This window comes from Ammospiza nelsoni, chromosome 5 (assembly GCF_027579445.1).
Source record: "Ammospiza nelsoni isolate bAmmNel1 chromosome 5, bAmmNel1.pri, whole genome shotgun sequence".
NCBI classification, from domain to species: Eukaryota; Metazoa; Chordata; class Aves; order Passeriformes; family Passerellidae; genus Ammospiza; species Ammospiza nelsoni.
This window is the reverse complement of record NC_080637.1, coordinates 44,517,120-44,540,084: the sequence shown is the minus strand read 5'-3', so window position 1 is coordinate 44,540,084 and position 22,965 is coordinate 44,517,120. Positions and strand designations below refer to the sequence as shown.

The 22,965-nt window shown below is 43.7% G+C and overlaps 1 protein-coding gene across 1 annotated transcript in view; it reads left to right on the top strand.

Annotated features, from left to right (window-relative positions):
* The first annotated feature begins 10,232 nt into the window (after positions 1-10,232).
* The window catches only part of TMCC3 (transmembrane and coiled-coil domain family 3), a 133,034-nt gene continuing 120,301 nt past the window's right edge, over positions 10,233-22,965 (top strand). Inside the window, exon 1 of the mRNA XM_059471757.1 lies at positions 10,233-10,356. The gene's annotated coding sequence lies outside the window, so the exon portion shown is untranslated. The remainder of the gene's footprint in view (positions 10,357-22,965) is intronic.

Below are 22,965 nucleotides of genomic sequence, written 5' to 3'. Positions count from 1 at the left end.
ATCATATATTGCTTTCTGTGACTTTTCCTGTGATGGGTGTCCCAGCTGGTCAGTCAGCATGGGGTGTGAGCCAGGGGGGTGGCAGGCAGCAAGCACTGGAAGCAGGGGGGAATTCAGGGTGTGCAGAGGAAACAGGGCATGTGATCAGTTCCTGGGAAAAAAAAGCCAGAGCTATTTGGGCGGGTGCATATGTCCGTGTGGTTTTCTCTAGTCCCAGCTCTTGTGCAACAGTATTTGTATTTACCTACATTTAACAGCTGACCTTTTGAACACAATAAGCCAAACCATGAGGAAAAAGGTTGCCTCATCATTATGAGTTCTTCATGCTGCCCAAGATCCCATCTATTTTTTCTAAGCAGAAAGTAATGTCCTTCTAGGGCTTGACTGAATGCCACTGCAATAGGCATATGGCCTTTCTCTGCCCTTTTCCTGTCAGACTACAAGAGCTGAATCAGTTTAATACATGCTGCCACAGACAATTTATATTTTGCATTTGCTCAAAACAAGAAGTCATAATTGCGTAGAGCAACTGCTAAAAAAAAAAAAATTAAAAACCTGTATAAAAACACATTATATATTGAATTTAAGCTTCCACTATTTGATTTACAATTCAACGGCCAAAATATATAACAACATCCTCTGTGATGGGAATTGATTTCCATATGATGGGTTTTATGGAGCAGTAAACATTACACTACTTGGCTAATTCAATGCAGCCATCCATGGTGCTCCCTTTTGCTCTGCACATCCCATGTCCTGCTCACAGCACACCATGTTAACAGATAAGAAAATGCCAGCTAAATAAAAGTCATCTTTTCAGTGTCTCACTTTTGTGGGTTCTAGTGCTTGCAGTCTTCAATCTGGTGACCGTTTACATTGTTGAGCTCCAAATGGAGATTACCTTGACAAAAGCCTTCTTATGTCTGAGAGTTTACATTTTTGTGTTGAAATACCAGTTGTCACCTTCAGACTTCACGCCTTTTCATTCTAATAGACATCAACAAACTTTGATCTAACACTGGGCACTGAAGTTACATTTTCTCTGTGCTGTGTGTGCTAAAGATCATTGTGAAAAATTGTCAGTAAATGCCTGACAGCTTTATTTCTACTTGGCAATTAAAGGGCCTGTCTTGTTTTCCAAATGGCTCTGGAAAAAGTTGCACCTTTTTTGCCAAATTGATGCCTTTTTACCCCTGCTGTTTAAAATAGTTTTTGCTCTGTAAGAAGGAAACCAGCTCCACTTATTGGGTAGGAGAGAAATATTGAGTGGAGTGGATATTCCTCTACTTATTTTAAGTAAATTTATTTCATTTCCCATGAAAGGAGCCTGCCTATAGGCAAGGTAGAGGTAAACAACTTTCCAGCAGTTGAGCTAGGCAATAAGCATTTCACGTGTGAATGAAATCCACCAGAAGGTACCAACTGGGAAAGGCAGAGAAATATTTCTCCATTTGTTCTGAATTGCCATGTTCTCAAATGCTTGCCTCTATAAAAAGTAGGTCGTTATTACAACTTTGAAGTGAGCCATGGTACTTTCAATGCCCCATGTTGTGTTATCATGTTTACAGTTTGGTGTGGATTTGCTGTGGGGCTGTAGAGAGCTGTGCCCTGCGTGATAAATAGTAACAAGAGAGGATCTGCTCCTCAAAATACCCTTCATATGGAGAAGATACTGCTAGTGGATTGGGAAGGAATACAGTGAATGACACTTCCAAATTGTATTTTTTCTGCAGAGGCAGTGGAAAGCAATGCTAAGAAAGACCGCAAGTAATTTCAGAACAGTCTCGCCCTGTATGGAGTCAGTGCAGGAAAGCATTTCAACACACAGTAAATTTTAACCACCTAAAGAAAGTGATTAAGGACGTTATTTAATGCTGTCCTGAGTCAGGACTAGTATCTGTTCATTTAAATAAAATCAAAAATTCTGTACGCTGAGACAGAATGCAAAAGTGAAGGCAAACCCCAGTTTGATAAAAGATCTACAGGCCAGGCAGCCTTCCAGAGGGCAGGCATTCTCAAATGTCACTGCAGTTCAAGATGGAAAATATTTCCTGGATGCACCAGCTCTGTATCTGAGTTAGCCAACTCTGGGAAAAGCTGGGCTTATTTTTGTAGCAGCTGGGGGAAGAACAACTGTATCTATGGAGCAGGTGAACTCAAATGCAAACATATTTTTGTATCTTTTAGAAAAATTTACAGACTTGAACCAGAATGGCAGTTACTGAAATTGCTACACATGCAGCTCAGTGTGCTGAGTTCAGTGAAGTTACATACAGCTAATCTTGCAGGTAGCAGGGTAGCTACCTGCCATCATTACATTAAAATGTTGGAGGGGAGCATAAGGTCTGGCTGAGCTTGTTTCTTCAGCCATAGGATAATGTATTTCCATAACCTCTGCTCTGCTTTGCCTGACTGGGATATTTTATTCCTTTCAGTAGGTTTTTGCTCCTTAAGCTTACCCATGTGCTTTAAAATACATGCTTCTCTGGTTCTCTTGGGCTGGATTTCCTTTACTAGTAAGTGCTGCATACTGATACTAATACCATCACTGAAATAAGCTTGATCTCATGAGTCCTGGATCATGTTGAAATAGTGATACTGAATGAATACATGTTTGCTACTATTGCTTTTTCTGGGAAAAATATCTTTCTAATACCAACTTTTTTATGTCCCAGTTGAGTTCTTTAACTAAGGTCTATCTTTCTAGTGCTCTCTATCTGTTGTTTAAAATATATCAAAACAACAACACCATAGCCAATTAATAATCTACAATCTTTTCATATTTGCTTTTCCTACTAATAGTCTTGAAGTACAGGTTTTATTTGCAATGTGCAGCTTGTTTAACCAAACCAAACACTGTTTAAATAAAAATACCCCCATGTAAAATTTTCAGCTCCTCTGCAACAGCCTATAGAGGCAGAAAGGCAGTTTAATAATTTTTGCTGGCCTGAAGCACTCGATTATTAGACAATTTGTTAACTCTTCTAATTCAAATACACAAAAGGGTGAGTAAGCAATAAAGCATTTCAAATCAATCCATCTGGCAGTAGGTAAAATAGCTGTAAAGAGCAGCATGTTTACAGAGCATATTTCCTACTCAGTCTAGTCATTTGCAGGATTCAGGCCACGGATGTCACAGGGTGTCTAAGAAGCATTAGATGCGAGGAGATGACTGGATGTGAAAGGGAGCTTGGAGGATAATTTATGATGATGGATGTTTGCTGTTTATGCTCACTTCATTAGCTAAGTCAGTCCAGCTGGCACTGCTGGGACCTCTCTGCTTTCCCTGCTGCTGCTGGCCGCTGGCTCTGAGTTCATAGGTGAAGGAACAAAAACATATGCTTGTCAATGTATGAGTTTTTTAATGATGATGTTGTGCTTTAACCCCAGCCAGCAACTGAGCCCTGCTCAGCCGCTCGCTCGCTCACCCCTGGTGAGATTAGGGAGAGAATCAGAAGGTAACAGCTTGAAAAACTCATGAGCTGACATAAAAATAGTTTATTAGGGAAAGCAAAAACCATACATGTAAGCAAAGCAAAAAAAGGAATTAATTCAGTGCTTCCCATGGGCTGGCAGGCATTCAGCCTTACAGGAGAGCAGGGCTCCATCACACAGAACAGGGATTTGGAAGATGAATGCCATCTCTGAATGTCCCCTGCTTTCTCCTTCTTGGCCCAGATTGATATACTGAGCACGATGCCATATGGTGTGGAAAATCCCTGTGTTCACCTGGGGTCAGCTGTCCCAGCTGTGTTCCCTCCCAACCCCTTGTGCTCCCCCAGCCCTCTCTCTGCTGGGGTGGGGTGAGCAGCAGAAAGGCCCTGATGCTGTGGGATCATTGATCAACAACAGCTACAACATCCCTGTGTTCCCAGCACTGTTCCCAGCCCTACACCAGCTACTATGGAGAAAATCAACTCTGTTCCAGCCAAACGCAGCAGAGATGACTGAGGAAGGTATGAGGCATCTCTAATGGAGCTCTTAGAATTTCCCATTCTCTATAGAGGCTGAAAGGGATATATTGTAGTATTTGCCTCTTCTGCAGGCACAGCAAACACGCAATCTATTGAGTTTTAAATATGGCAATCTTATTTTGACTTGAGATATTCTGGGACCTAACAAGATCCTGATTTCACTCCCAACATTAGAAGCTTTGTATTTATCTCAGCCAATGCTATCAGCATAATGTCCTGGTGTGATGAATCTGGATTGCCTTCAATGAGAACACAAGCCTTACTAAATAATAGCAGGATTTGGCTTTGTGTATGAAAAATTATTAGGTGAATGAATCACTAGTAGTTGCAAAAGCAACTGAATAGCTATCTGAAAAGTGAAAACATGAAGTGCTTTTCAATGATCCTGAACACAACAGCTAAAATCACACCAAGCCAACACTCATACCACAGTTGTGGTAGCACACTGTTTAGCAAGGATAAGCCAATTCTTTTGCTTTTGGAACAATAAATAACACCAAACTTTTACAGTTACAGTCAAATTCCTTGAGTAAATATAGGTGGAAGTGTTTGTACAGGCAGCAACAAGATCATGTACCTTCCAGATTTTAATGACAAAGGACAGATCATTTTCCCACATTTAGTATGAAGAAAGTTACTGGGTTGATGCTCACATTTAATTTTCTATTTGTGCATATAGTGTTATTTTATTTCTATTATGGGCCTTGTGAGCAGACAGCTACTTCCTTTCTTCTGTGAGCTGTCTCATCATTTTAAATTGACATCTCGTGGAGGAGAGAGACAGCATGTGACATGTGTACAGAATCCAAGATTGGTAAGGGTATGCTTTTATTCATTTTAATCACTAAGAAGGAGTGAAGATTTACAGTTCAATCACTCATTAATAAAGACTGACTTTATTCCCATTCATGAAATGGCTAGTCAGATTTTAAAACGTTTTAAAAACAACAACAACAACATTATTATTATTATTATTATTATTATTATTATTACTACTACTACTACTTTCCCCTCACGTGAAAGTTTTAAAAAATCACTGTCAACAAACAGAATTAGTCTGAAAACTATCCCAAAATTACTGATCTGTTTCAGTTGTTGGGTCTTTTTAGCAATATCTTTTCTGCTTACAGACAAGAAGCAGGACTTAAGTAAATGTTCACTGTAGTTAAATATGTTGCTAAACCTTAGCAGAGACAGAGAACTAATACATCATTCCAGACAAGAGAAGATCAAACTAGGTTATGTAAATTTTAATTTGCCATGGATGAAGGTCTCTGGCTCTCCTTGACTGAATGAAAACATTCATGAAGAGATGAATTCTGGAGTCCACTGTGAAGGACTTGACAGAGCACACCCAAGCCTTGTGCCATTGGTCACTGAGGGAATCAATGCTGACTGTGGCTCTTGCAGGCTGCCAGGGTGCAGCTTGTGTGAGAACACCCTGGACACTCCTGTGGTGGGATGGGCAGGACCAGCTCATGGAAGACAAAATCCCCGCATAAACCCAGCCTCAACATGCGTGCAGGGAAAAGGAGGCAATCACGCAACCATGTAAAGTCTTTTCCTCTCTTAGCACTATTCCTCTTTCAATGCCTTTGAAGACCTCTTCAAGCTTTCCCTCCCAAAGCAAGGTTTAGTTAGATTTGAACAGTTTCACACCCATTTCTTTCCTTGATTGCACTGTCAAATGAGATTGATTTGTCAGTTTGTCTTATTGTCTGTTCATGTTCTACAATAAGACGTCAATCTCCCAGACCTAAGAGGCTCATACGGTTTTTTTGGCAGTGAGTCACATTTTCCATGGTTTGGCTGTGAAAATCATTGTTCTCGTTCTTCTGTTGACTGGTTAGGTGAAGGGCAGATAAAGACTATCTCATTATTAAAAAAAAACCCACCTCTTGCTTCAGCTGATTGGGTGGAAAGATGGTTTTGTTCCCATAGCAACATTTTGCATCCAAACCTGCAGAAATGAGGCTGGCTACAGGCATTTCAAGCATGCTGCCTTTAAAGAGCAGGTTGTACTCTACAATGTATTTTCGTTTTTGCATCTGACAGAATTATTCTGTAAACACCAGAGGGGGGGGGAAAATTAAAATCTTTATATTCACATATGTGAAACTGGAGCATGGTGATATTAGGTGTGCTCCAGGGCACCCCTTGAACTGCTCTGGTAGAATGCTCTGTACTATCAGTTGTCTGGACACCAGAACTTTAAGTAAACCAGTCAGCCCAAAGCTCAGATGTCACTTTTGTAAGAGTTCTTTTACTTTCAGTGGAGTCAACACCTCTGAGCAAGATGTGTGGAGGGAACTGGCTGATGGGCTGAGGAAGAGTAAAACAAGTGGGAGGCTGTACCTCAGAGAGGTGGAGCAGCACTAGGGGATGGGCTGTTGGATTCTTGCAGATAGGATGAAGGAAAAAAAAGTTTTTCCCAATACAAGGAGCTGCTGAGGGACGACACCATTGGACAAAGATTCTAGGATAAAAGTAATTTATGTTCTGGGTTTTTTCACCCTGTAAATACGGATCAAAGAGTAGCAGGGATAATTTTTGTGGGAATTGGACTTCAATGACAGAGGGACAAGACAAGGAATGTATTTTGGTTCAGGATTTTTGGCTCATTTGTGAAAAACTGGAAAATAAAGATGGGGCAGAAGAAGTTTGTAGCAGTCCTTGGGGAAGATGATACAAACTAGCCCTACCTCTTCGGCTGCCATCCAGCAGTGTTTCTCCAGACAGAACCTCTCAATCAGCACAAGTCTTGTTCAGGCAGAACTAGAAGATTCCATGTTTTTATCCAGGATTTCACTTTGGCAGATAAACAGCTTGATGGGACAGTACATGTCAGAAGCACAGTGGTTTGGTCCAGGAAAAAATGATTAATTCCTCCAGAAGGACAAAACTGCCAACAAAATGCGCACATAGAGGAATTGTTAGAGTATTTAAGAATGGTATATTATATTAGTGATACTTTAATGGGAAACTGCATCACCTTTTCTTCATGTTTGGCTTTGGGCACTGATAAGCAAAGTATGACATTAAAAATAACAAAAAGTTGGTGTTATTATCCTTAGTGGGAACAAGTTGAGAGCACTGTAGTGTAGCACCGTTCAGCTGGTAATGTAAAACTGTAATATTACCCAAACATGAGAAGGCAGCAAACTGTTACCTAAAGCTTTTTGGAGGGAAGGAAATGCAGACAGATTGATTTGAGAAGTTTTGTGGAAGGAAGACACCAAAAATCATGAATGAGAGTCGAGGAAATAAGAAGCAGGTGTGTTCATGCTGAATTCCGGTTGTTCTCCAGTTATCCAGATTTCATCTGAGCTGTCCAGCATGGGGTGGAATTCCCACCAATTATATTCTGATTAAGTGGCATTATTGCATGTGCCTAAAGCTTTTTAAAGATAAGCAAACTAACATGGCTTTGTCAAAACAAGCTTGAAAATAATTGTAAAATGCGTGTGGGTCATTATTTTTATTAGAGAGCTTTTGGAGGAGGGAGTATGTTTTTGTAGAGGGTCTGTTCCTGCAGACAGTGGATCAATTCCACCAAATCACACATTGCTTTGTGTTCAGACTTCCTCTGAAGATGTCTGGTAAGGAAAGTGGGCTAAAACTGTGAGAGGAAAGGGGCACACAGACTGATGTAAGAGTGAGTGTACTGAGCAGGAACATGAAGTTACAGCAGCAGAGGGGCAGGAGAACGTGGGTGCCAAGGGCTATGTCCAGTCGTAACAATTGATAAAAACCAGCAAAAAACACCACATATCCCAAAACCACCGTGATGGGATGAAAGAGTGGAAACACAAGCAGTCCTGAGGCCCTGAAATGATGTTATCTCAGACAAGACAAGACAAGTCAGTAAATTTAATTATTTGCTGCTGCTTGGCCAGATGGCCTGGAGTTGCATCAAAAATCCCTACCCACCACATTTCTCGATAGGTCAGGATTCCAAACTTTTCCTCTATCTTAAAATGCTTATGCTTTCAAAATAAAGGGATGTACTTCAATTTTTACAGCTCTAGAAAAAAAATGCAGAGGTCAGCAGTGCAAGGAGATAGAGCTGTTACGAGAAAGTAATTTAAAAACATGCACTGAGGTGAGTTATCTAACACAGCCTTGGACACCAGGATCCATCTCCAGGGCAAATGGCTCAGCCCTGAACTGAGAAGATGGAAGCTCTGGCCTTGAGATGGGAACCAGACTTCCACAACCTGTTGTTAGGTGTCCCAAGGAGGTTGTTCTCTGAAAAATCTCTTTCTGTTGCATTCTCTTTGGATAGTTTCTGGCTTATCAGGAGATAAAACCTGTTCCAATGTATTGGATCCTACTAATGGATAAAAAGCCAAGTTGGAGTACTCTAAGAACCTCATACATGTAATTTTAGCATTGCAACACCTAAATTTCAGGATTTCAACTCTTTTTTAATCACACACTGAGATTTTCTTAAAAAAAGACATGATTTCAGAGCACATATATTTTCCTGAATGTAACTGCAGAGAAAACAAGCTAAATACCCAGAGAAGATTCCCCTATGTCTATGATCTAGGATTATTGCTGATGTTCTTATTCTTTGTTATTATCCCATTTCACTTATTAGTAAACTAGTGGTTGTATCAAGCTTACACAATCAAACCTCATGCAAGAGAGGAATGTCTGGAAGAAGGGAAATCTGTGTAAGAGTCTGTCACAGCTGGGGTGACAGCAGGTACATGAAGAGGGATGTGTCTCAGCATTTTACACTGGGTAGTGGCCAAGAAGAGTTAATGATTGTAGCAGGCAGGATTCTTGGAAACACTGCTGGTTTCTGTGCATGGTCATCTACAGTGACTCTGAGAACATCCTACTGTACCTGTAATACGGACATCTTGACAAAACTCAGGGTTCTTCATTTTCAAGAGATAAAAGAAAGGGAAGAGGCAACGTGAGCAAGTGAATAGGAGCACTACTGAAGTCTGTACAATCAGACCCGAGAGAGCAGAAGTACCTAACAACCAGCAGCAGGAGACACAAATCAACATGCTAAAAGGAGTACAGCAAATCTTAGCCCAATAGCTGACACTGGCCATAACCAGGAAAGCCAACTGCTAGTCATGCACATTCCACTCAAGTGACAACCCCACCATTTGAGCACCTCAAGGCAACATTGTGCTGGGTGACACCATAAACCTACCACAAGATCAAAAGCAGCAACATTTGACTCAGCATCACAAACATGATGGCCAAAATTTGATGGCCAAGTACTCTTGACTTACTGCTCTCCATGACACAACATTACAAACTTAATACTAATCTGCCAGTGAATATTCTCTTGCTTCAGCTAAACTGCTGCTGTCAAACCAAGTTCAAGTGTAAATGTGATGACAGTTTTCTCTAACTTGTCTGCTTTTTATTTATTCACTATCTTGCTAGAAATTAATTTCTGTGGGTTGCTATACGCTCACAGGACTGAGGTTTCATGAAAAGTTACTTGAAGAATGTACCAGGACACAGAGAAAACTTGAAATATGGGTTGCTCTAAGATAAGTGACATCTTTCAGAATGCGAAATGTGCGATCAGTCCTGTCCTGCCGAGCCACAGCACAAGCTGCTGCTCCGCGTTTGGCCGCTGGCACAGGCTCACCCGGGGGGTGTGTGCAGGTGTAACACGCCAGGATTCACCTCCACACACCCGACAGCGGGAGCTCTGCATTCTTGCATTTAACATTGTTACAGAAAGTCTGTAATAATTAACAATAAATACCTTCCGAGATCGGATTCTTTTTTAACTTGAGAACGGCTTGTCACTCTGATGGTGTGCTACAGCTTTCAGGAAAAGTAAATTGCTACTGGAATGCGTGTGATTTGCTTCGTTACGAGAAGCTGGAGCACCGTGGGGTTCGAGCACCAAAAGCAGCGCGGTCCAAGCAGCTTCCCACGGCACCTGGCTGTGGCGATGCAGCCATCCAGCACCTCGGACCCTCCAGCCATCCCCAGAGGGAGCAGCCCCGGCCCTGCCCTGCCTTGACCCGGACCAAAGCGGCGCGGCTGAGGGGCGAGCGCTGCTTCCCGCGGGTGGCTCTCCACAGCGCTCAGGGCGCCCACGCGGGGTGACACGGAGCCGCCGGGAGCCAGGCGCCCGCTCCGCGCCCTCCCCGGCGCCGGGCAGCGGGCGGGGTCCGCGGCCGGGGAAGGGGCCGGGCCCACCCACCGCCGCCGCCGCCGCCGCCCGGCCCCCCCCGCGGCCGCGCTGCCTCGTGGCGGGCGCAGCCGTTGCGCCGCCGCTCAGAGCGGGCAGGCGGGCGGCGCGCACGGAGGGGCCGCCGCGCCGTGAGGGGCGGGAGAGCGCGGCGCCGCGGCGGGGAGCCCCCGGCGCCGCCCGCCCAGCATGCTGCGCAAGGTAAGCACCGCGCCCGCCCGTCCGGCTCCGGGCGCCGACCCGGGCGGGGACGGGCTGGGACGGGATCGGGGGCAGCGGCAGCGGCAGCGGCGGGCCCGTCGGGGCCCCGCCAGGTGGCGCCTTGGCGCCGGGCGGCCCCGCGGGGCAGTCGCGCCCGTGGGGGCGGGCGGGGCGCGGAGCCGCGGGCGCGGTGCGAGGGGCGCGGTCCCAGGTGCGGGCAAACTTTGCCTCCTCGGGCGGGCCGTGCTCCGGCCGGAGCTGCCGTGGCTGCCGGCGGCGGCGGAGAGCCGGGGCGCGGGGTGTCCCCGCAGGCCGCCGCCGCTGGCTGGAAGGCGGCTGCGGTGGCGCGGGGCGAGCGCCGAGCGGCCGGAGGCGCCCGGGGCTGCGGGCGGGAGCTGCGGCCGTGCGGGGCGGGCGGCCGGGGGCTCCCCGCCGCTATTGTTCCCTGCACGGCCGCAGAGGATCCCTGGGCTGCGGGAGCTCGGGCACGGATAGACTTGGGCGAAGGGAACAGCTCTGCATCCACACTAGGCAGCGGCGCTGGCGGTGCTGTGTGCAGGCGAGCGCAAGGCTCTCAAGTCTAAGGCGCTGCTAAAAGGTGTTGAAAAATAACCCGAAGCTCTTAACCGAGTAGAGCGTGCTACCCAACCAGACTCCACTTCGGAACTGAACCCAAAGGCTATTAAAGTCAGTAGGGATCCTTTCCCTGACATCTAGCTCCAATCACAGTTTTCATTGCTCCTTCCAAATAGGGAAGCTTCCCTTCCATGCAGACTTGGGCTGCATCCTGAAACAGGCTGTAGCAGGATAGTGCCAGTGTAGAAGGCACGTTATCACAAGAGTGAATCATGCAACTGCTCAGGTTTTTGTCCCGCTGTTGTTTCTGTCTTGCTCCCATTTTGTGTCATCTTTCCAAATTTCGTTGCTACATCCTTAGGCCCATTAGCCTAAGTGTGCCCTAGCTCAGACAGCTGGAGTAGTAAGACATCTCTCAAAATTCATGTTAAAAGACATAGGAAATCTCTTCCATCACTTCCTGGTGAACGAGGTGGTTGAAGCCTGGGATCCTCTTCAGCTGTGCTCAGCCACAGATCCAGGTTGCAAAGGCTGTGCTTGGTTTGGCAGAGCCAGGGGAACACAGATAAGCAAGATGATTTCTCTTTGTTTTGGGAGGAACTGTCCCCTTAGCTGGACTCCCTAAGCCTGATATTGCTAATCCCTTTTACAAATAGCAGTATTTTACACTTAGTGTTAATTATTGTGTGTTTGTTGTATGGTTTGGACAAGCTGGTTAAGAGAAAGCTGCATAATTCTACCCTTTCATAGTGAATAATGTGGAACAAATGCTTTATTTGAATTTTATCTTCTTCCACTGCCCATCATAGTCCTTTGCTATAAGGAGAGGAAATGCAGGAGTGGTGGTCAAGATTTTATATTAAGGATTTATCAAAGGGCGAAATTACCTTGGGAATTGTGGATACAAGGTATTTGAGCTTTGTTTCTTTTTCTTACATTATTCTATGGCTGCTCAGTGGCTGAATTGGGCTTTGAGGGTTGGTTTATGCTGTCATCCTGTTGTGTGCTGCATGTTTATGAGCTGTCCATCACAGACTGACCTCCATGTGAATTATGAGCCACTTGTGCTAAATTCCTCTGCTGTACACAACTAGAGCACTGCCAAAAGATGTTAAACTAAGCTAACTTTAGCTTAAAGTGATCAAATTTGTATTTCCTAATTTTTAGGCAACACCTTAGCGCTAATGAAGGCTGCATAACAAATCATCTGAGAAAGTAAATCTCCTTTAAGACAAATTGAGCAAGAAGTAAAAAGAAATTGCAGTTCTTACTTTGAATGGGGAGTGCTCTGATTCTGTTTTAGGCATCCCACTGGGCAACCTTCCTCACTGAGTTCATAGTCCTTAGCATGTCTTGGAAAAACAGTAGTCAATGTGGGGAGCCAGCAGTGAAATTAATTTCATGTCATGGCTCTCTAGGATGGAGAATGGAACTTCAGTGTTGACTGCTTTGTCTCCTCTTTATTCTCTGCTATTCCAGAGGATTTTATACAATTTCCATCTTAACATCCTCATTTTTTTTGTCAGAAAGGGAACATAAAACACAGAGAAACCTTTGTTTTTCTATTTTTCCCTCATCATGTGGTTTTGTGGCCAGCAAGAGGAAGCCTAACATTTGAGACCCCTCTGTTTTCCTGTCCCTAAATACAGTTAATGTTTCAGTGATTGCTTCAAAAGTAAGTAAATAAATAAATAAATAAAACTGGGCCACTGAGTTGGAAAGCTCAAGCTGTTGCATGGGATTTAGTATGGGTCAAAAACTTTGTGTTAAATCTATACTTTCCATTTGGTTCACGTTTTCCAAGCCATCTGTGCTCATAAAGGAGCAATAAGTAAAAGAGTTGTTTGGGTGCCTCATTAACATAACAAAAGCCTGGCTGGAGATATGAAATAATGTCCTTTCCCTTTCTGTTTGAGATGCAGTGAATTTCCCTTTCTGTTTGAGATATACTGAATTTCAAGCGTAACGCAGAGAAAATGGCTCTGTGAAGATGGACGGAATCAGTGAAATGTTGGTGCCTCTGGGGAGCTGCTCTCCAGTTGTGTGGCTGGGGTGGGCTTTCCCCAGGCTGAGCCCTTGGCTCCCAGGTGAGCTGATGTCCCTGAGGAGCCTGCTGCTCCCTGTGCCTCAGTCACTGGGGTGGGATGGTGGCAGAGGCCAGCAGTGCTGGGGCCTCAGGAGTGGCACAGCATGTGCTGTGCAGCCCCTGTGCACGTTTGCTCCTGGGTCCAGCGGGACCTCTGAGGCAGAGAGCCCTGCATGTGTTCCTCAGGTCCCTGCCAGAGTTGTGCAGGACAGCAGAGCAGTCCAGGCTGAGTGAAATCCAGCACTGTTTGCAGCGGGGTGTGCAGCGTGGCACAGGGAGCACCATGGACAGGGAAGGATGGGCAGTAGCAATGCTCTGCTGGCCTGCTGCTTTCAACATTCTCTGCTGGGCCTGGAGCTTAGCTCAACAGTTCTTACCACGTCCCTGCCTCTGCTCACCACCCCTTCTGGCTCCTCCAGCTACTTGTGTCCAACTTGTTCTTCACAGAGGGAGTACATTCTAAAATCCTTGGAGTACAGGCGAGGTTATTGATTACTAATTATCCTGACACCATATTTAAGATGCTTTATAGGAGTTTGATCGTTCCAGACAGAGTCCTCCCCTTTCCTTGTCTCTACACTCTCTTTTCAGACTTCAGAAATGTGATAGCTGTGAGTACAGATCATCCTGGGCACCACTGCTTCTCTTGCTCTTCAAGCTGTTCAGAGTAGCTAGAAATGACACAGATGGCACAGACACGTCCAAGTACTTTCTTGCTTGTGAACCCTGTTGTGTAACATGTATGTGCTGCAGCTGCATGTGTAACTAATGTCAGCTGAGGCTGGTCTGTTTGATTTCATTCCACATGAAAGATCTGGTTCTTTTCCTTCCATATGCCCCTCTTTTCACTTAGTTTCTTATTAGTAAGAAAATGCTAATGCATATATAAGCAGGAGGAAAACCCCTGATGTTGTTTTCCTGTTTTGTGTACCTCCTCCTTCCAGGTCATTCAGATAGGGTAGACTGGCCTTGTAGTTAATGGACACAAGCTGTCTGTTGGACATTGCAGGAATGTGGTGGCAGAGAGGACAGGCTGCATTTCCAGGTAACAGATGGAAAGCCACTTCTCCAGACCTCAACAATCTTGTCTCTTTGGATTTGTTCCTCTCAGTTTCTCGTGCCAGATGACCTACCTGTCTTAATGGACCATATTAGGAGTTAATTTATTCAGTCTCAGCAGTCTGTCACCAGATCACTGAAGTACATATTACATGTAAATTCTCACTTATGTCTGCTTATATTATCTCTCTTGTCCATTTTCACTAGGGTAAACAAATTCACATGTCAAATACTGCCAGGGTTATTTCTTCAGGAAGGATGTGCCTACACTTGGAAAATAATGAAAATCAAATACATCACCAAGAAATTAGTACTTAGGAACAACAAAAAGGAGAAATTAGTATGAGCAGAATATACTGAAAATTCAGGCTGGGCTAAACATAGTCTGTGATGAAGATGAAATTGTGTGCTACTTCTGTTTTTATTAGCTCTCATTTAGTACTCTTAGGTGGGTTTGGTCTCTGATACTCAATAATCTGTAACTACTCTTTGTACTTATGGGGAGGGAAAGGAAAAAGTCTCAGCCTGTTTAATGTTCTGTTTAATTCATAATGTAGTGAGGAGGGACAAATATACCTTGCCAGGTACAGAACAGTGCTTGCTTTAAAATTTATTCATCAGGTATTTTAGCAGAATGAAAGCTTTATTTTTAGCAAGTTGCCATTGTCTGGTCTTTACAATTTGTTGGGCAAAAACTGGGACAATTTATGCTAATGTGGGAGCATGGCACTGTGGCTCTGCTGGGAAAGAAACTTGCCCTTTTGTACTATTTATCTGCTCAGAAATTGCCTTCAAATAGTATGTAATACTGTCAGTCAAAGACTAAATTTCAGGGTTGAGGTAATACAGAGATTTTCCTTTTCAGCTATTTTAGAGGCTCTACTATTTTGACTGCCCTCAGGGAATATGCAATGTGTTAGCAGTTAAATCCATGACAACAGATAACTTAGTTAAGCATTAGATTTAGCTGAGTTAACATGCACTCAATTTAACTGGCTAAGGCACAGGCCACCCTGGCACGAGGGAGCACTGAATGAATCCTGGCTCCAAGCACAGCAGAGTGCAGCTCAAACAGGGGGCTCTCTCCTTCGGGAGAAGGACAGACAGACAGAGATTTCTTCTACAGTTGGGCATGCTTGGCATGAGTTTAAGTGGATTTTAGTGAATTTGCAGTGAATCGAGGTGCCTGCAGGTGTTTAAGTGCCTAAAAGATCTCATGATGTGCATGAGGATTTCAGTGGGAGATCAATATCAGTTTTGAAGGACTAGAAAGGATTTCCTTTACCTCAAGCTCCTCTTTGCTAAGGAGTTCATCTTTCCCATCACTGCTTCTGCTGTGGTTTTTTATTGTGATTCAACTGATTAGCAGCAGGATTCATCTCTTCCAGCAGTGTCTATGATGCAAAACCAGATCAAAATGGGGTCAACATTTTCCAGTGCTTGAAGACTTAAAAGTGGGAAGGATATAAAGGGGACCTAGGCAATGAGGCTGAGACTTCAGGCTCAGCAGTGGTGTTTGCTGTGGCAGACACTAGATGATGGAAAGATATTTATTTCTACTCAGCAATATAAAATAGGATGTTTAAAAGATAGGGTGAATTTTTCTGCAGAGTTCAAGGTCTTAAGTTGAAAGTACTTTATTGTGATCTAAAGAAATATCAATGGGATATTTCATATATATCTACCATCTACTTAAAACCTGCCCTAACATTTATTTTCTTAAGATTCTACAGTAAATTTCGTTAAGAGTGGGCAATAAGGAATCAGAATGTAATGGAAAGTCAATGGAGTTTATGTATCAAAGTCCCTGGGTTCCCTTTCTAAAATGCCATGTAAATGACTGATGTGCTTTCAACTGTCTTATATTTTTATCTGCCACCTCTGTTGATAAGCAAGGTGTAATTGACATGGCGAGAGGAGAGGAGAGAGGTATAAGGTATAATTGAGGAATAAGGTACATATAAGAGAGGAGAGCAAGGTATAATTGACATGGGGAGGAAGAACAGGAAGTGACTGATTGTTCAGTCTCTGTCAGCAGAAGAACTGGGGCCATCAAATGAAACCATCAGGCCCCTCATGTTCAGAGCAGAGGAATGGGCTCTGCATTTACCTGTGAGATTCCTGGCCACTGGCTGTTGGGGGGAGCACGAGTTTCCATGGATTCAAATTCACACAGAACATGCCCCTGAGGATAAAGTGAACACTGCTGGCTCAAAACCCCCTTGACCTGCAGATCTGCAGCAGCTGGGAGGGATTCTGGGGAGCAGCATTCCATGGTTATTCTAGTCATGGGAGTCTTCCCAAGATGGCCACTGTTGGCCACTGTTCCAGCCAAGATCCAGGCATGGATTTAATATGAACCACTATGTTCCTTACCATCTAGCAACACAGAACTGAGCTTTGTTTTCTGCTGAGCTTGCTTGTGAGATAGTCAACCTGTTAGTCATACCCTTGATTAAGCATGTCACCTGAGAAAAGTTTTATGAGTCTATGTTGTCTATGCACAGAATATGTGCATAACTTGAGATTACAGTTGTGAGAAAAGAAATGGAGGAAGGCTAAGATGTCTTAAACAGGTTGAATTCAGTGAACTAAACCCAGAAAGATTTGATTGAAGTCATTTCTTTTGTTCAAGGTGGCCCTTCAGGGCAGGGGTAGGGGTAGGTCACGATGGCTGGTTGCACGTTCATCGAAATCTTGTCTGTGCCAGGCTGAACATTTCTATTTCCTCTTGTTCTGAGGTGAAGACAAAGCACTTTCTAGCACAAAGGACACAGAGAAGGGCCAGTTAACATCTTTTCTTCTATATGTTCTCCACTGCTGATATACTGTCCTACTGACAAGACAATTAAATCTTAACTTTAAGAAACATATATGAAAAAAATAGGCAGGCATGGGGAAAAAAGGGGAGAGATGAACTGATTGAAGAGTAAGTAAAACTTCCAAAAGGCTTTGATAGTCTCCAGTTGTAAGGTAAAAAATGGCTAAAGTTCCCCTTTTCTGCCCTGCTCCTACATCTGTGCATATCTTGACAGATCTCATGAGGCTTCAGGACCTGTAAAATCAGGACAGTGGCTCTCTGGTCACTGTTTTCCTGCTTCTGAGCAATCGGTCTTAAGCCATTTGATTTAATGTGGTTGAACTTGACCTTGAATGCCAGAAACCATCATAAAAGAAAATGCTTCACTAGCCCATATTATTCTTATCAAACTGTTTTGAAATAGAAAATTAGGTTTTTATTAAAAAAAAACCAAAACCAAAACCAAGCAAAACCCAAAACCCAGAAAATATATTTCTGAGAAAAACATAAGTATTACAATGAAAAATTAACCTCTGTTTGAAGAAAAAAACAAAAAAAAAACCAAAAAAAAACAAGCTTAAATCTCTTTATTTTTCTTTATGGGAAATCAAAATATTTTCCAGGAGAAAAATAAATAATTTTTCCCTTACAGCAATACAGTATTAATGCTTGATAGTTTGATTCAGATATTAATGCTTGATAGTTTGATGCTTGATAGTTTGATTCAGATATTCTACTTTTTATCTTTTTTTTTGTAAATTAGTTAGTTTTTTGGGTTTGGGGTTTTCTTGCTGTTGTTGTTGTGATTTGTTTGTTTTATTATTGTTTGTATTGGCATTTACTAGCATACAATTATTCATACCAGTAGACTGATTTGCAAGTCTCCTAGTAGTTCTCCATTCTTTTCAGGTATTCTAAAAAACATTTTGTTTTGTGTTCTCATTGACTTTTCCAGCTTATTTCTGGACAGATGAATAAACACACTTTTTAATGCATTTCAATTATCTTACTTTTTGTCAAGATGTACTTTCAGGTAACACAATTAATTAAAACTCCATTAACTGTTTAAAAAGGATGTATCCCCTGGTGGCAAACCTTGGGTACTGGCCTACTTGAGTTAATGAGTGTGAATGGATGTATAATAAATATTGATTTGCTCAAAATAAAGGGGATTTTTAAAATCCTTTTGCTTGCTTTTTATGTTTAAGCCCAAAGAGATAGACTTGCCATTGCTTTTTTACCACTGAGATTCAGTCTGTTTGGATCTTCCTGAGGCTGAGCCTGTTTCACAAACAGTGTGGCCAGCAGGCGCAGGGCAGTGATTGTCCCTCTGTACTGAGCATGGCTGAGGGCACACCTCAAACCCTGTGCCCAGTTCTGGGCCCCTCTCTGCAAGGGCTGCAGTGGCCAGAGAAGGCAGCAGAGCTGCTGAAAGGTCAGGAGAGTGAGAGAGAGTGTGTGAGGAGTGGCTGAGGGAGCTGGGGGTGTTGGGCCTGCAGAAAAGGAGGCTCAGAGGGAACCTCATCACTCTCTAAAGCATCTCAAGGAGCCTGTGCCAGGTGGGGCTCAGCCTCTTCTCCCAGGCAGCCAGCAACAGGACAAGAAGACAGAGCCTCAAGCTGCACCACAGCAGGTTCAGGCTGGATATTGTGAAGAATTTCTGCATTGAAAATGTTGTCAAATATTGGAATGGACTGCCCAGGGAAGTGGTGGAGTCACCGTCCCTGCAGGTGCTCAACACATGACTGGACGTGGCACTAGTGATACAGTTAAGCTGGCATGCAGATGTTTAGTCAAAGGTTAGATTCAATGATCTTTTCTTTTTTCTGTTCCCTTCTCTGGTGTTGAAAGCAGGGCTGGTTGTCAAGGCTTTCAGTGCCACTTGCAGCTGCCAGGTCAACCACTTGTCTGGGCAAACTGTGCTTTTGTGGCCTGCAGAACACCTGCACAGGAGGCAGCTGAGCACGAGAATAAATGAATGAGAGAAAGGAGCAGGGAAAGGGTCCTTCTGAAGGGTGAGAAGTGTTATATTACATGAATAAATTTCAATTTTTTAAATTACTGGAGAAAAGTGTAGCCAGAGAGCTTTCTAGGCTGCAATCCTGAGTGCTGTTGTTGCAGAAACTGTGTAGAATGAGTTGAGGGTGTGAAGAATAAAATATCCCTAGCCTTGGGTGATAATAGAACCCTCTGTCTTCTGATAGTTATTTATCATTCATTCTTTTAATGTGTGATTCAAGAGGGTTTTTTTATTCAAGAGTAGTTTTTAGTTGAGTCCTACAACAGGTGACTTGTTTCAGCACTGTTTTCAGATTCTAAAAAGTAGGAGTGCAGATTTAGCAAGCAAGAATGTGTATCTACATATACAATACTCGGGTAATTCATGCATGTTGAGACAAAGATAACAGATTTATATCCTAATACACTGGTGTACCAGTTCTAGGGGTGGGACTGAGTAGTCAAGACTTTTGTGCTTGGAGCCTCTGCTGCCAGACTACAGAAACTGAATAACTGAAAAAAAAAAGGTGAAGTTACTTTTATTCAGTACTCTCTTACAACAATACAGCATTGGTGGAGAATGAAGGAATCTGAAGTCCCTGGTAATGGATAGTAATCTAATGTAAATCCTCAGGCAAGTTAAGTTAATGTATTCTCGGCATGGTGCCTGGAGTAGGATGGGGGGGAGGAATGGGAAGGGATGAATCAGCTCTCATGTTTTGCAAGATCCTGCCTTCTAGTTCAATATTGTCTTGTTTTCTTTGCCTAAATTTATTCCTGACAGGTGGTGACAGAATGTTTTCATTAAAGAAAAGTTTCCTAGAATTGCAGAAATCATATAAATTCTCCTGTGGCAAACTAGCATTCAGACTTACAAGTGGCCATATTCTCTTTGCCAGCTCTTAAAAGCTTAGGAATTCCTCATTGCTGCCTAAAATCCCTTTTTTCCCTGGGCCCCATTATCCAGCAGTGCAAGGCAGGGAGCACAGAAGTGCAACTCCTGCTGCTGACCCATGCGCAGAGGGAGAGCAGCTGCCCAGGACTCCTGCAGTTAGGTTGAACCTTGTCCCTGACATTGCTGTCACCCTGACCCCAGGTGGGCTTGAGGCAGTGCCAGCATGTGTCCTGACCTGCTTTTGCACTGCTTGATGTTGAATTATGGATCCCCTATGACATTCTTCTGCTAGAGCCTCTCAGGGATGGCTATACAGTTTTAGAACTGCTGTCAAGAGAGGGCAAGCTGGTGCTTTGACAAGCTGGGCATGGGAGCAGTGCTCTAAGAATGCTGCTGTAAGAACTACACAGGTTGTTAGCACATGCAGACGGTGCTTGTGCCTCCTTGGTGCACGCCTTGGAGCCAGAGTAGATCCCAGGGGACAAAGCCACGCCTGTTTGGGTGGGGGTCGCTGTGCCTCACTTCGTGTGTCCTCCAGAGCTGGTGGCTCGAGTTTACTGGAACCTTCCCTGCCTGCTCTGGTTTCCCACTTGTGGCTCCTCAGTGAATGTGGATGAGAATGTGGGAACACTGTCAGACTGTGGCACTGTGGGGACAGATGGAAAAAAGGCTATCTGTGCCTGAGAAGTCAACCAGAGAGCTCCTGTTTCCAGCTCCAGGGACTGTATGTGGACCAGGTTTCCATGGATGAGGTGGGACAGGGGAGAGGAAGAGGAGCTGCCTGATGAACCAAGTGCTGCTGTCATTATTCTCAGCAATGCTGAGCACACTGGAGGTGGCTTTTGAATGCTGGTTCTGGTGTGCTGATCCACCACCTCCAGAATAGCCTGCCTGTAACAAGTGCTCAGGTGTTCAGGCTGGGTTTTCTGTTCTCTGAGATAACTATATTTAAACAGAATACAATTTAGAAATGGAAGACACAAATCACTGAATCAGAGGGAGTCATGGCATTGAATCAATTAAGAAAAAGTAATGCTTTCCCCAGTGAGTTCACTTGTTTCTTGCTTCTGGGGTCCATTTTGATTTCATAAGCACATTCTCTTACTTGGCACTGCTTCTGTAGGAATTTTTAAAGCATGTGTGTGTTCTTAGTATTTTTGCTGTGCTTGAGATCAGCGCTGTTAACCTCACTCATTTGAATGGGTCAGTCCCCTGGGCCTGTACCGCAGTCCTGCTCCTCCACAGGATGGATTTGGCAAACAGCTTTAGAGATGCTAACGAGGGAGGTGGAATAGGAGGGGTCACACCACATGGCTGAGCATGCATTGAAAAGCCCTTGCCTTGATAGAACTTAAAGCTTGTAGGACTTGCCATCTTCAGAGTGCTTAGAAGCATTAATGAAGCCTCATGACACCACCACAAAGTGATGTAAATGTGTATTATCACTATAGTACATGGGAGTGCAAGAGAGAAAATTTTCTTGTACAAAGATTGCCAGAGAAACCAAGGGGAAAACCTATAGTTTTAAATGACTGTCTTATCCTAGACAACTGGAAATTACCTTTCTAAGTTGCTGTGTTGTAAAAGTATTCACTTGTGTAGGCACATGCATCAGTGCTCTCCTGAACAAAGAGATGTTCCTTAACTAGTGCTTGGGAAATGAGTGCAGTTTTGAAATAACTGAATGATTCTGCAGGGAAAAGCTGTGAAATTTTTGTATCTATCACTGAGCTTACTAAGGGGGTTTTTTATAGCTTGTTAAGCAATTTTAGACTTCTCTCATGTGAGTTCTCCTTCCCCATAACTCAGTTTGAAAAGAAAGGTGGAGGAGAGGGAAAGAGACAGCACCTTCAGCACACATGAGAAGTGGGCCTTGGGTCTCTGGGCAATAGTTGGGAGGAGAGAGTAGCTGAAGGAGGGTGGTTGGGGCTGAGGATGCCTGACAGAGCTGTGGTGTGAAAATTCAGCCATTGCACAAAGCATTGCTGGGACCTTCAGGGACTCTTCTGCTAGTTCTGCTGGAGCATCCTTTTGTGGTCATTGTAGGTCCTAGTCTTTGTCCTCTCCTACTGCTTGTTATTGTCACACAAATGTGCAGCCAATGCCATTTCAGTGTAATTGTACCCTTGGTGCATCCACCTCCTCCCATCTGTATTTGTTCTCTGCTCCTAGCAGCTCTCTGGCACCCTGCCACATGAGATATAATCTGCAGCCTCACGTAGAGAATTACTGTACTCTGACCTCCCCTGTGTTACAAACTACTCCTGCTTCACAGGGCTTAATCCTGCCAAGAGCTAAACTCTGCTTCAGCCAGGCACCCCTGGGGAAACTGCCTTCCCACAGGTGGATTAATGGTGTAGAGCAGTGCACGTGTGGAAATACATTGACCGCTAAATGGTAGAAATCAGGATGATGAATGAAGTTTTTCAATGAAGTCTGTAAACTAATTCTAGCTGTATAAAATAACTTTCTTTTTAGAGGGGAGGATCTTCTTTCATGAGTAAAAAGCTAAGGTAAAAATGAAAACCTAGTCAGGATTACTAATGCAAACACCGTAAGGTATTTCTTTTACTGGCAGCACTAATGTTTTCTGATCAGCTTTCAGTGAACATAATTCAAGACTTTTATGTAGATATTTATATAGCATAAATCTAGAGATTCATGTGGAGTAATATCTTGTAAGACAAATACTTAGGAATACTGAAGAACTAGGACACAGATAATTACATTTCTGATCAAATTAAGTATCTGGATATTGAAATATCCATTAAACAACCCTTCTGAGGCATTTTAAATGGCATAAAACTCACTTGCTGGATCCCTGCTGATTCTGATGCACATTTCTACTCAATTTCTCTGAACTGTACAGTCTGACACCTCAGTTTGTTCAAAGGCTGATCAGGTTAATTTGCTCACAGTAACATTGTTTCAGAAGCTACAAAGGGCATTTTTTCTGTACCTTAGGTAGCTTCACAATAACTATTTCTGCAGGCATTTCCCTTTCTGCTCTCCTTCCAAAGGAGATTCTCCCACAAACACTGACTCCTACCTTCAGTCATACTGAATGGACATACTGTCCTCTTGGGGTGCATCCACCAGTGATGCATCCTTTCAGAATTACCTCCAGGCTCTGTGACTGGCTTCTTTAGCCCTAGTCCCCATCTCCTGCTATGTGAAGTTTGTGTAGCTCTTTCC